A 12,753-nucleotide genomic window follows, 5' to 3' on the forward strand; every position below is an offset into this window, starting at 1 on the left:
GAAATGAGTCGGACTTCCCGTCACAAGCAGTGACTCAAGAGTCTCTCAGTGTGTTGTAAACCAGTTCATCATTTTAAAATAGGTGTAATGTTGCATGATTATGCTTAAATATCGCATTTTCTACCAGTCGATATAACAAACTGGAGAGCCCAAACCGTGTCTTAATAATGCTCTAATACTTAGAAAATTATGTTTCAAATGTACTAAATTGAAATACGTTTACTTTATTAATGTTGCTCTTGCAGTAATTATACAAGCATATTATTAAAATCAGAATTGTAATTTTTATTGTATACACCCCTACGTTCAAGTCTTTACGTTGAAATTAAATTGACACGTGAACCGTCCAATAGCACTCCGTCGGACGTAAGAGGCAGAAACGAAGATCGAGCCAATCAAAAGACAGAACACACCAGGAAGCGTTCTGTCGGACCAATCGGATTTCACGACATCGGTTGACAGGAGGCGGGACTCGCTTCGAGGTCGGATGTCGCCTGACCGGATGATAGCAAGAAGTTTTGTTTTATGAGTTTACGAATGATTGCTCCTCAGATCAGTGCACGGATCTTAACGAATACGCCCTAATACGCGGCATCTACCCATCAGCGATTGTTTGATCGGTTATTTTTTTTTTTTGGAATGATGTTGTGGTGTTTTTTGGGTGGTGGATGATGAGTTGTTGGTAGTAACGAGCGCCCTGCTGCCGCGAGCCCGTTCCTGCGCGCCGAGAGACGGTCAGAAACCATGGGCAACCGGGGGATGGAGGATTTGATCCCCCTGATCAATAAACTCCAAGATGCTTTCAGTTCTATTGGCCAAAGTTGTAATTTGGATCTGCCGCAGATAGCCGTGGTCGGAGGACAGAGCGCCGGAAAAAGCTCGGTGCTAGAGAATTTCGTCGGCAGGTTGGTCACCATGTTACTCATTTCTCTTCGATAGCGTGCAGAAGCCCTCCTCGCTGTATTTATGTTTATCTAACTTAATAAGAAGACAAACTTCTCATCTGTTACTTTCCAGCTGCGTTATTTATACTCGCTGCTCGATCGATTCACTCGTTTGGGTTGTCATTCACAAACGGCAGTTACGCAGTTGACGTAAGCCGCCGCTCGCCGTCACTCATTTGAAGCGAAATGGGCGTAAAGTGAGAGCGCAGCGCAAAATGGGGAAGTTGGCGGCACAGTGCACGACACACACACACACACACAGACACACACACACACACACACACACACACACACACACACACACACAGAAAGACACAGACAGACACTGACAGACAGATGGAGTTATAGTCGTATTGTGTTTTGGTGTTGTTTTGCTTGGTATTTGTGTTTCGAAATATATGGGATTTTAATTCGCTGTGCTGAAGGCGTTGAAGTCATTTCCTCGTTCAAACAGCGAACACACTGACACTTCTCTGGACGCTGACGTCATGCTTTTTGTGTACATGTCCTCATAGAAAGCTCTGCCATGGTAGTGGTAATAGCACTGCAGTTTAATATATAATGTAGCACTAAATGACACAGGTATCGTATTATCGACATAATCCTCATATGGACCTCATGGAACACCTTGCCATGGTGTATGTATAAAAAAAGTAGTTCCACGTTATTCGTTTGTTAGTTTTTATTTTTAATTTTGATTGAAAATGATTATTTTCATGAGAATTAAGCACATTTACCCCCAAGTTATGATTGCTAAAAACATCAGAATGTTTACTTTTGAAAACATTTAAATTAGGTTCTCCTGATACACTTCTGTTTTTTTCTTTTCTTTTTTTTTTTTTCTGTTAAATACAACCACATATACATAAAATATCAATATTATTTCCACATTACAGTAACGAGATTATTCTCATAGAAATGATTTTCAGTCTCTATATTTTTCTTTCTCTCTCTTTGTATATATATACACACACACACACACACACACACACACACACACACACACACACACACACACACATTTCAGAATAATTTGTAGGCTGTACAATCACATGTAAAGACCTTTTGCAATTTAAATGAAATATTAATATTATTTCCACATTATAATAATACGCATACTGCAAAAAAAAATACTGCACTATAAAAAAACTGATTATAATTTCCTGTATATGAATGGTTCGTTCCTACCTACATAGTATAATATTTTAGATTTATAAAAGGAATATATACTATTATTCTTAATGTAATAACATCTGCACATTTCTAATCAGTACTGCTCAGTACTGTCTACAGGTACTTATCTTCTGAAAAATACATTGAATGAACTGTGTTATGTATACAGGTGAGAGTGAAATCCCCCGTCCTGTTCCACTTGACCTTGAGTCTTGTGTGCCGCAGGTTGCTGTAACCACCTGTTTTGCAGTATTCATAGGTCAGTGCCACACCTGTGTCACACAGCAGACTCCAGCACTGACAGGCCGCTCATGAAACCCTGCTCTGGGGAGGAAGTCATGCTTGGACAGATGATGTTTGTTACTGTCAGTTTTCTTTGTTATCAGATTAGTTTGTTATCTGTAACTTCCTGCATTTATTTTTCCTCACCGCAGTCTTCTTGATGCGGCTGCTCTGTCTCCGGTCCAGTTTGAATGAATTTTGTCTGATGTGTTTAGCAGAGGAAGAAGTATAAATCAGACGGATTGACGAATTCATCTCTGGAGAGCTTGTGAATGCATGTATTAATTTTCATCAGTGAAGCTGATTAGTCATTTTGTTGACCAGAGTATGTCTCCATTTTGAGATTATTGACATAAAATGTCTGCTGTTTATCGTTCTGAAATCTTCCGATAGCTTTGTTGACAGATTACATTTTTTTTGGTGCATTTTGGGTTCATTTCATTTCAGAAATTGCAATGGCAAAAATGCAGTAATTAGTAAATGCTGTCAAGCCAATTCAGGTCCGTTGTTTAGCTCTGAATGCAGAACGCATGATGAAAGCATGTTTTGTATGATATTCTTGTGAAATAAGCTACAGTATTGTTCTTTCGCAATGATAATATTTCTGTCTAATATTTCTGTGGTAATTTGTTCTGTTTCATATGGCATTGTAAGGTGGTGTGGTTAAACCCACAAGCCTTCACTTTCACTGAGGGCGAAGTTCTGTTAATAGTTGGCAATATTATTATCAATATTCCTCTCATTTCATAAGTTTCATAAGCCTGAGTCATCTCCTCAGTGTTGTATATTTCTGTAGAAACCTGTAGTGGACTGAAAATGTGTAGAATTACATTTGGAGTTTGGCATTTTTGTAGAATATGAAAATAAAATGTACTTGGAACATGTCAGGTTCACTGTGGACCCTTTTCACAGACACAGGTTCTAATTTCCTTAGAATTAAATGACAGAAAATGGCTGATGGAGTGGCAGCAAATTTGACAACTTTCCATGTTTATGTTACCAACATAATCAATCGCACCCCCCCACACACACTTTAGAAAAATTTGGAATGCAGAAATTATAAAAGTTGTAGATTCTGTTGACCGCTATAGAAGTTTACCCAACTAAGATGACTTCTGCTTCTACGAATGTATAAACGGTCCATGTGTGATATAAAACTGCACCACCAAAGCTCTATAAAAACTAACAGTCTTATAGATTTTTTTAAAAACCAAATCAGAAACACTCTCTGTCTTTGAATTGTCTGACAGGTTGACTGCCATGTCTTTTGAGGACGAGTTTCGAACTAAATGGATGAAGTCGCTTGAATTGTCTGACAGGTTGACTGCCTTGAGCTTCAGGCTACGTTTACACGACAACAATGAAGTCAAAAACGTTTTTAAAAAGTTTACATGACACATATCCACGAAAATGTCCAAAAACGCTGTATTACGGATGCCAAGGCCAGTAGTTGGCGCTGTCACCTTGTTAGGAAACAGTACCCTAGGGAAGTGACGATTATATGTTGTAAATGATACGTCTCTGCTGTTGGTTGTAATATTGGCAAAGTAAATCCACACTTTGCTGAAGAAGCGTTAGCAAACTCTTAAAGAAGCAACAACAGTACCATATACTCCGCCATTGTTGTGTATGTTTGTTCGCGCTTGCCTTTAAAATCGACACGTACTGCGCTGACGTCACCATTTTCAAAGATTCCCGTATTGGGTGTATACACGGAAAGATAACGGTGGTGTTTTCAAAAGCTTGCACTTTGAAACCCGTTTTCAAAAATATGCGTTTTCAGTCCCCAAAACGCAGTTGTTGTGTAAACGAACAGGCAAATCGCATAAAAAGTTTCCCTTTTTTGGCTGAAAATATTGTCGTGTAAACCGCCCCTTGATCTAATGTCTTAGTGTAATAATTGTTACCCAGTGGGTTCTTGCTGTATCTACGTCCATCATAAATCTCTGGCAATCATGTGGCTGTAACAGTCGCTCTGTTGTGTTTTTATGATAGCGTTAAAGGGCTTTATGTATTGCATAGATGAGTCATTCTTTGAAACGTGTGTGTCACACCCACAAGCTTGTGTAGGATACATGTCCTGAAAGACTTTCCTTTCACATTCACTGTTCCTTAATATACAGGTTCATATGGCCGTGGAGAACCTGGAAATACCAGGGAATTTTAACAAGGTTTTCCTGCCCCAAAAACTTTATGAATCTTGTTTAAAGTATGGTTTTAGAGTAATTATTTGCTCTAAAATATTAAATTAGCTAAGTGATCAGTCTCACTTAGTCTCACAAAATCAGTTTTTATTATATTTTTTTATTTTTTTTATTGAAATAATTATTTAGTTGGACAGTCTCACAAATTAATTAGTGAAATCTGTCTGAAATATAAAGATTTTGAAATACTCTCCAGCCAAAGAAAACTCATGAAAGTTAATACAAATTCATTGGTAAAAAAAAAATATATAATTTTAAATACTAACCCTGTCTTTCTTTTTACATTTTAATCAGGACATTATTTGACGCATTTTAATCATTTTCTTTTTTGGGGACTTCCCAGTGTAAGGGAGTTTTAAATCACTTAATAACGGGTTTTAGATCAATTTTGTTTTCGTAAACATAGACAAACATGCACAAATAACGTGTGTGTGTGTGTGTGTGTGACTGCGGTGTTGTGATGGAGGCAGGACAGGGCTGGGCCGTGCTCCAGGGAAGCCCAATGGAGTCACACTGCTAGCGTTCACCTGACACCTGTCTTCTCATCAGGAATTTCTGGAAGCTCTCGTTTCTATTCACAGACTTTGTGAAGCGTTCCAGTATTCATCTGTTTCATCTAAAAGGCCATTGTGACTCAAATGATGTTTACATTGCACTCGTGGGTATGTGCTAGTGCTGCTGTGAGGGTTTAGGAAACTTAATTGGTTGTTGTTTATTAATCTTTAGTAGTAAGACTATAAGGCTCAGAGGAATAGTTTCCTGGAACGGGCTGTGTCTCACAGGTGGTGTTATTTGAATTCACTCGCTCCAGTTTATTGAGTTTACTCAAAGCGTGGGCTGTTTCATATTTAACATAGTTTACTTGCTGTAGAAGCATGGCCTGAACTCTGAAAAATAGTGGTTTTTTGGTTTTTAAAACATGTTTCTGATTTTATCATACTGTGACTCAGCACTTGCCATCTTATGACTGAACAATAAGGATTGCAGTTACAATTTCTAGTCAAAATTTCCAGTGACTCACAAAAATCAATGATATTTTTATAATATAGCTAGCTATTTAATGGTTATAGTTAGGGATAAACGATATTATCGACTGATATCGGAATCGGCCGATAATTGCTTTAAATGTAAATATCAGCATTGGCCCGATATGAAAAATTATGCCGATATGTCTTGCCGATAAGAGGAATACTTTAACTCACAGGTTCTCAGGGTGTGCTAGCGATTAGATCACGTAAGCATTGTAGCTCACTCTTGAATCAAAGTTTTGTCTGAATGAAGATTAGATTGACTGTTTTGGATCGCTGCATTTAATCTGTGAAAGCACTTTTTTTGTTTGGTGTATGTTTTGTGTTAGAGTCAACAGTAATTGCACTTGCTGTGTGAATGGTTACAGGGTGATGTGTTTCTAACGCCAGTTCCGTAAGGTATTTTAATCTGTAGGGGGCAAAATAGCCTACACAATAGAAAAGTAAAATAGCCTACACAAATAACATGTAGACTGTATTTCTGATTAAATAAAGCAGCAAGTGATGTCATATATATATATATATATATATATATATATATATATATATATATATATATATATATATATATATATATATATATATATATATATATATATATATATATATGTTTATTTAGGCTATAGTTTAAAAACCTTAGTCAAAAAACCTTCATTACTGTTTATTTAATTCTAGCAAATAAGTTCTTGTTAAAAACTAACCAAAATGTAAAATATTTAGCTTATAATTTCTGCACAGGAGAGACTTGGTGTTGTTTCCAAACAAAAGGAAATATATCGGTGTCGGCAAAAATGAGTTGAAAAATATCGGCATATTGAATATCAACAAAATGCCGTTTAAAGGTTTCAGGAGTTTCTTTTGTTCACCAAGGATACATTTATTTAATGAAAAATGCAGTAAAAACTGGAATTTTGTGAAATTTTATTGCAATTTAATTTTTTTTTAAGTTTTCTATTTTAATATAATACAAAATATATTTTTTTTCCTGTGATGTAAAGCTGAATTTTCAGCATCAGTACTCCAGTCTTCAGCGTCACATAATCCTTCAAAAGTCATTCTAATATGCTGATTTACTTTTCAAGAAACATTTCTTATTATTATCAAATTAATCAGTATATACAATTAAAATATTAAATGTGTCCTCTTTATTTAAGCACCAGCACTGCAGCTGTACACATCCAGACTGATTTATTGATTTACGTTTTAAAATTTGTGTAAATACCCCCAGCCCTACTACTAATTCATATACCCGGTTTATAAAAGCAATTAGCATAATTCTTTTTATGATTTTCAACCCAGTCCAAGTTATGTTTCAAAGATTATCACAAATAATTCTCACAATTTCAACAATTTTTTTTTTCCATTTAATTACTTTTTTAATTATAAGTACTTTTTAATAATAATTGCAAATTAATAAAAAATCTAAACAATTCTATAATAAGTGTTATTAACTGTTACACAGCGATAGGCCAAATAGCCTGGTTTCACAACAATTCCCAGATTAGGGATGCACAGTATTAGATTTTTGCCGATATCCAATATGCCGATATTTGCCTGTTAGCTGATTCCAATACCTATATATATTGTTTTGAAACAAGGCCAAGTCTCTCCTGTACAAAAATTCTAAACAAATTAGCAGTAGGCCAACAGCGCCCCCTAGATTAATAAAAAATGCCTTTCAGGATGGGCGTCAGGATGCTGCTACTGCACGCGCTAGTGACGGACGACTCTCTGTTGACTGTTACATAGATTCTCAAATTAAATGCAGAGATCCAATCATTCAGGCAAAAGTTCGCTTCAAGAATGACCACACTGCTGACATGATCTTATCGATAACTCATCTTGCACACATGTGAGTTATTTGTCTTATGGGGAAGGCATATTAGTAACTCTCTCACAGTAGCCCCACACAGAGTCTACTGAATGTGTAGAGAGGAAGAAAGATCTCGTATGGGAACCGTATTTGAATAAATTGCCGCTGAAACACAGATGACATGTCTGATAAACAGTGGCTGTTCAAATATAATGATAAAAACCGCATGACACGCCATGAGTTCAGTGATACCTGCCTTTAACCACCATACTAACATTTAGACAGCTGGGTATTAACAAACAAAAGCACTATTCATCTCACGGACATAGTCAGAGCTCAGTAAACATTAGTAAGTTGCACATATTAATTAGCCACATCGCATCTGCTGTTATACAACATGCCAAGTAGAACGACACCAACGTTTAGGTACTTGGTCAAATTTCATCCTGCCAAACTGGATGTTCAAGATCTTTCTCCAGATCTGGTGGTTTGATCCAATCGCAGGCCAGCGCCTCTATCTTGGGTGTTTATTGCGGGGCTGATGTAATTGTTCTGCGTGACTTCTGCTATCTGGCTCCGCCGGCTGCTTTAGGAGGGGCTGTTGTTCAGTTAGCTGCGCTCACTATGGGAGGAGTATAAAACTGGAGCGGGAACACAGCGTGAACCTTGTGAAAGGCAGGCAGATCATGCTGATAATGCCACGGGCTGTTTTGTGACAAATGTGTTGCGGAAACTGAACCCATCAGTTATTAATTATGAATTGGAGGAGACAAAGGAAGTTGTTGTTTTTTGTCATTCCATATGCTGTTAATAGTGAGAGACGCTTCACAAACAAACAGCTTACCATTGAAAACTAAAGAACACTGTCCGAAATCCCATTTCCAAAAGATATTACACTTTACATGACCATTTTCAACTGTACCTTTAAAGACTTCTATTTGTAAATGTCTTTGTTTTGATTGGCTGACCTCTGTATGTAGTTCATGCGGTTGTTCAACATGTGGGCACTGAGCACTAAATATGTATTGCTACATCATCTTGGTTTGGGTAGGTGTTCCAATTTATAAGTTTTTTCATTTTATTTATTATAAATATTATTTGTTTGTTTACACTCCTTCATTCATGTCTCTCCAAACCTGTAAGACATTATTTCTCCCTGTGGAAAATATTTTAAATTTTTTTTTAGTTATTTATTTAGTCCATGCAAAGGAAGTCAGTCAATGGTCATATTTTTTCAAAATAAAATTTTCCATAACCATTATGTTCATTGTACCATTAAGCTCCATCGTGTTTAATGAGTGAACTCCGGCGAGGTGTGCTTGTATTTTGGCTAATGAGAGCAGGCGATTAGGCCGCTTCTTCCGCTGGTGGAGTGAGAGTCACACTGGGTGTAGCTGAAGTCTGTCTCTCCCCGCTCTCTTTCCACTCTCTCTGCGCCGCTCTGCGGTTTTGCATGCATAATGGATGAAATGATACACAATCTGCTCAGCCTCCTCTATCATTTAAAGGCCATGAATAATGGACAGCAGCCCACCTGCCTGTTTGCACTGGAAAGCCATGAGTCTTCTGAAGCGCTCGTAGCATATTGCTTCCTGCAGTGTGGATATATGTTCTTATTTGCAAAGGCACTTCAGTCCACTGCGCATGTGTGTATTTACAAGCCATCTTTTTTTTTTTCTTCATTTATTTTGATTTATTAAAGATGAACAGATTGGATTTATAGATTTATTGGAATCATTAGCTGTATATACTATACAGATATCACCATTTAATATGTAATAATCTGTGTCTCTTATTAATGAAAAGATTCATGCAGAAAAGCCAGCAAGGACAAGGTTATTTCCAAGTAAAGTTTGCCGAGGTTATACTATACTGGATCCATCATATACATACAGTACATACAGTATAAGCAAAAACAGCAGCCAAAAACAAAAATAAATTAATAATAAATAATAATACACAAAATTTGGAATAATTAAGATTTATCATATTTTTATGCATATATATGCTGCTCTCATCTAAGAAACTTGGACAAAAAATATATGGTATGTTTACGGTTTCCACAAAAATGTATTTTTCACTGTTAAAACTGGACGTTCAACTGTATATTGATGCCAAAAATAAATGCTTCTTGCACAGCAAATCAGGATATTAGAATGACTTCTGAAGGATCATGTGACATGTAAATGTAATATATTACAAATTTTACTAGTAATGAATAATGATATAAATAGTAGTCAAATGAAGAAGTCAAATGAATACATATTTACATGACGAATTTTTCCATTTAAAATGAGTGCATGTGTGTATATGTAGGTGTTGGGCTTTGAGTGGGTGTAAGTGGAGAGTGCACATGGCTCTCTGTGGCCTGTTTTCATTCGCCCTTCTCCCCCCTCCAGGCTTTGGCCATTGTCGTACATCCACGTGCTACATGCAGCCAGACGGTGCCGTCTTCATAGGCCTCACTTTAAAGCTCTGGCATACTTTTTTTTCATATGGCTGCATGATATATTAAAAATAAAATATGGTATGGCGTAAGGTGATCTGTTATTGATGGTGCAGGCTTCAGTTTAAATATATGTATATTAATAGCTTTAAGCATAGTTTTAAAAACACACATTATAGTTTGTGACACAGTGTTCAAGTGTTTGAGAACGGCTTGGTTCATTTACTGTGAATCGAACCATTCAAATTGAACACACAGAGTCGAGCATCTCTTTGTGTATGAGCCTTCTTTTATTGTGTAGCTGTGTGTGTGCGTGTGTTTTTAAAGCATGGTCCGTCTTTCTCCTTGGGCTCTGGTGAATTGTGCATTAGGTGGTCCGGTGATTTTAGGGGGAAAGGGCGGCTGGATTCACAGCTGACTGCACAAGCTTTGATCAGGACCAGATGTAGAGCAGGATCTCCTGGAGGGTCAGGCTTACTCATTAAGACAGACTGCGATTTGGACTCCTCTTGAACATGCAGACACGCTTTCAACCCACCCACAGCATGTGGGATACCATCAAAGCTTCCCATGTGGACAAAGTCACATCATTGGCATTTCATCATTGTGTTATTACAACTGTCGCCCAAAGTCTGAAACATACCGGAAACAAGTAAATGAATGCAAATGTTCATAGTTTAAACAATGTTGTCTATGGACAGTTTTATATTTCTGGATGACTGTTTTCATGGTTGATGACAGTTTATTGAAGGTAAAGTCCCATGCTTTTTTTTAAAGTTTTTGTTACGATGACATATGACACAGCTTCTGTTATCTAAGGAGTGTGGGTGTCGTCATTTACTCTCACATATTTTTCTAGTGTTGCTAAAAGATGGTAAATTGCCAGTGAACTTCGGAAATATTCCAGACATTTTGGAAACTTTCCATGATTTTTTTTGGAATATTCCAGAGATTTTTCCACTCCTTTGCAACCCTATGTTTTTCTAAACTTTTTTCCTTCTAAGAAGATATTTTGAAGAATCTTAGTAACCAAATAGTATTAACTGTGTGTTCACAATGTTTTGGCCATGTATTTGTGTCTATTTTCACATACTTGGCAAGAGAACATTTTTGATTGAAAGTCTGCCTCATTTTGATATTATTAAAAAATGTGCCCTTTTCGTCCTCTGTGCTGCTTATTAGATCTGCAAATATGTTGGAATATAAGGGCTGAAATTGCCCTGCTCTCAGCTCAGCTCACAGTTTGATCTCAGAGGGTGTTTATAATGTGCCACAGTGTTATTAAATGCACTCTGATTTGGCTGTGAGATACAGCAGTGGCCATTCATTTGCAAAGGCGCCACAGCCTCTTAGGAATCGGGGGCCTTCAAAAGATGCCACCATGTTTTAATATTCATTGCTACAAGGAGCCAGATAGCGTCTTGGTTTGTGTGTGTTTGTGTGTTTTTGTTTTGATGTGAATGGGTTGATGTTGATCATTTGCATTCTTACTCTTGATTAATTTGATCAGTGTTGTCACCACCTGAAAATTGAGCTTGATTGCTATGAATGACTCAAGAGTGTTTGTCTCTCCTCCACATACTCACTTTCTCTTTCTCTCTCTTTTTTATAGGGATTTTCCTTCCCCGAGGCTCCGGCATCGTCACCCGCAGGCCTCTCATTCTGCAGCTAGTTAACAACAAAGCTGGTGAGTGTGTTGATGAGCGCAGCACAAGCAAACAAAGCCTTCTCAGGTATTTTTAGTATGTATGCGGAAGGTTGAAACCACATGCTTTCATGTTTATTCATACACAGTGCCCATAGTGTTTATGCTGGAGCTAAAGAGGTGTGACATTAAATTGGATGTAAAAAAAGATGAAATAATATATGTATAGAATTGTATAATGCATGTATAGAATTGTTTTGTTTAGTTGTTTTAACATTTTAATGGTTTAAATACATTTTAATAATCAAAAATCAGTTGAATTCATAAAACTTATTGCTTATTTATTGCAGTTTTAACAATAATAGAGCCCTTTGAAATTATTTGTTGTCTGTTTTATTTTTTCTGCAGCCAGCGTTTTATGATTTTGGTTGAAATTTTTTGTTTTATTTTTTAATTGAATGCATAAAACCTTAACTACTGGACATCTTAAAATATAATCAAATGAAATTCCTTTCATTTCCTTTTGACAAACAGCACTACACAATAGAGGTTTATTCAAATGAAATGAAATTCAAACAATTCCATTCTTTTTTATTTTTTTATTTTTGATGAAGTGCTACACAATACGGTTTACACAATAGAGAATTTATTCATCTAAATTTTGTCAAATTCGGTGACATTCTGTGTTAAAGTAAATATAAATAAGTAAATAAATTGTAGTTTTATGACTGGATCTGCATCACAGAAATTATTGGGCTCTATATTAGTCAACAAAATTTCTATAATTAATTTTCGCAATTCCTCTTACTAGTGGCACAAAAATGACGCTTCAGCTATAATAACGTCATCTTATTCTGTTTCCGTACATAAAGAAAGTTCCCCTCTGAAAATTCCCCTTCTAACATTTACATCTCTCAGCCACTTTAAAGCAATTATCATTTATATTGTTTTCATCATGAGGCGCTGTAATGTAGCGAGAACAAGGAAGTGCAGATGGAGAATTAATTCAGACAGAAAGAAAGACATTACCAAAGAAATTATCTTCCAAATGAGTGCAATTGACCATAAAGTTGAACATAACAGAGCTGAACTGATGTTGTCTGCTTGTATCTGCACACTATCTGTGGATCATTCACATCATTGGGAATTGAAAAACCCGGCCAGTTCCATTTTGATTTAATACTAGAATGAAATGAAATTTGGTTCTGTTAATGCAGA

General features: G+C 36.5%; 1 protein-coding gene and 1 pseudogene across 1 annotated transcript in view; both read left to right on the top strand.

The window, feature by feature from the left end:
- LOC109083683 (E3 ubiquitin-protein ligase RFWD3-like) overlaps nt 1–12,753 on the top strand; it is a 512,102-nt gene that overhangs the window by 235,833 nt on the left and 263,516 nt on the right. The gene's annotated exons all lie outside the window — the stretch shown is intronic.
- Nucleotides 679–12,753, top strand: part of LOC122133886 — a 39,286-nt pseudogene continuing 27,211 nt past the window's right edge.

This window comes from Cyprinus carpio, unplaced genomic scaffold, assembly GCF_018340385.1.
Source record: "Cyprinus carpio isolate SPL01 unplaced genomic scaffold, ASM1834038v1 S000006493, whole genome shotgun sequence".
Lineage (NCBI taxonomy): Eukaryota > Metazoa > Chordata > Actinopteri > Cypriniformes > Cyprinidae > Cyprinus > Cyprinus carpio.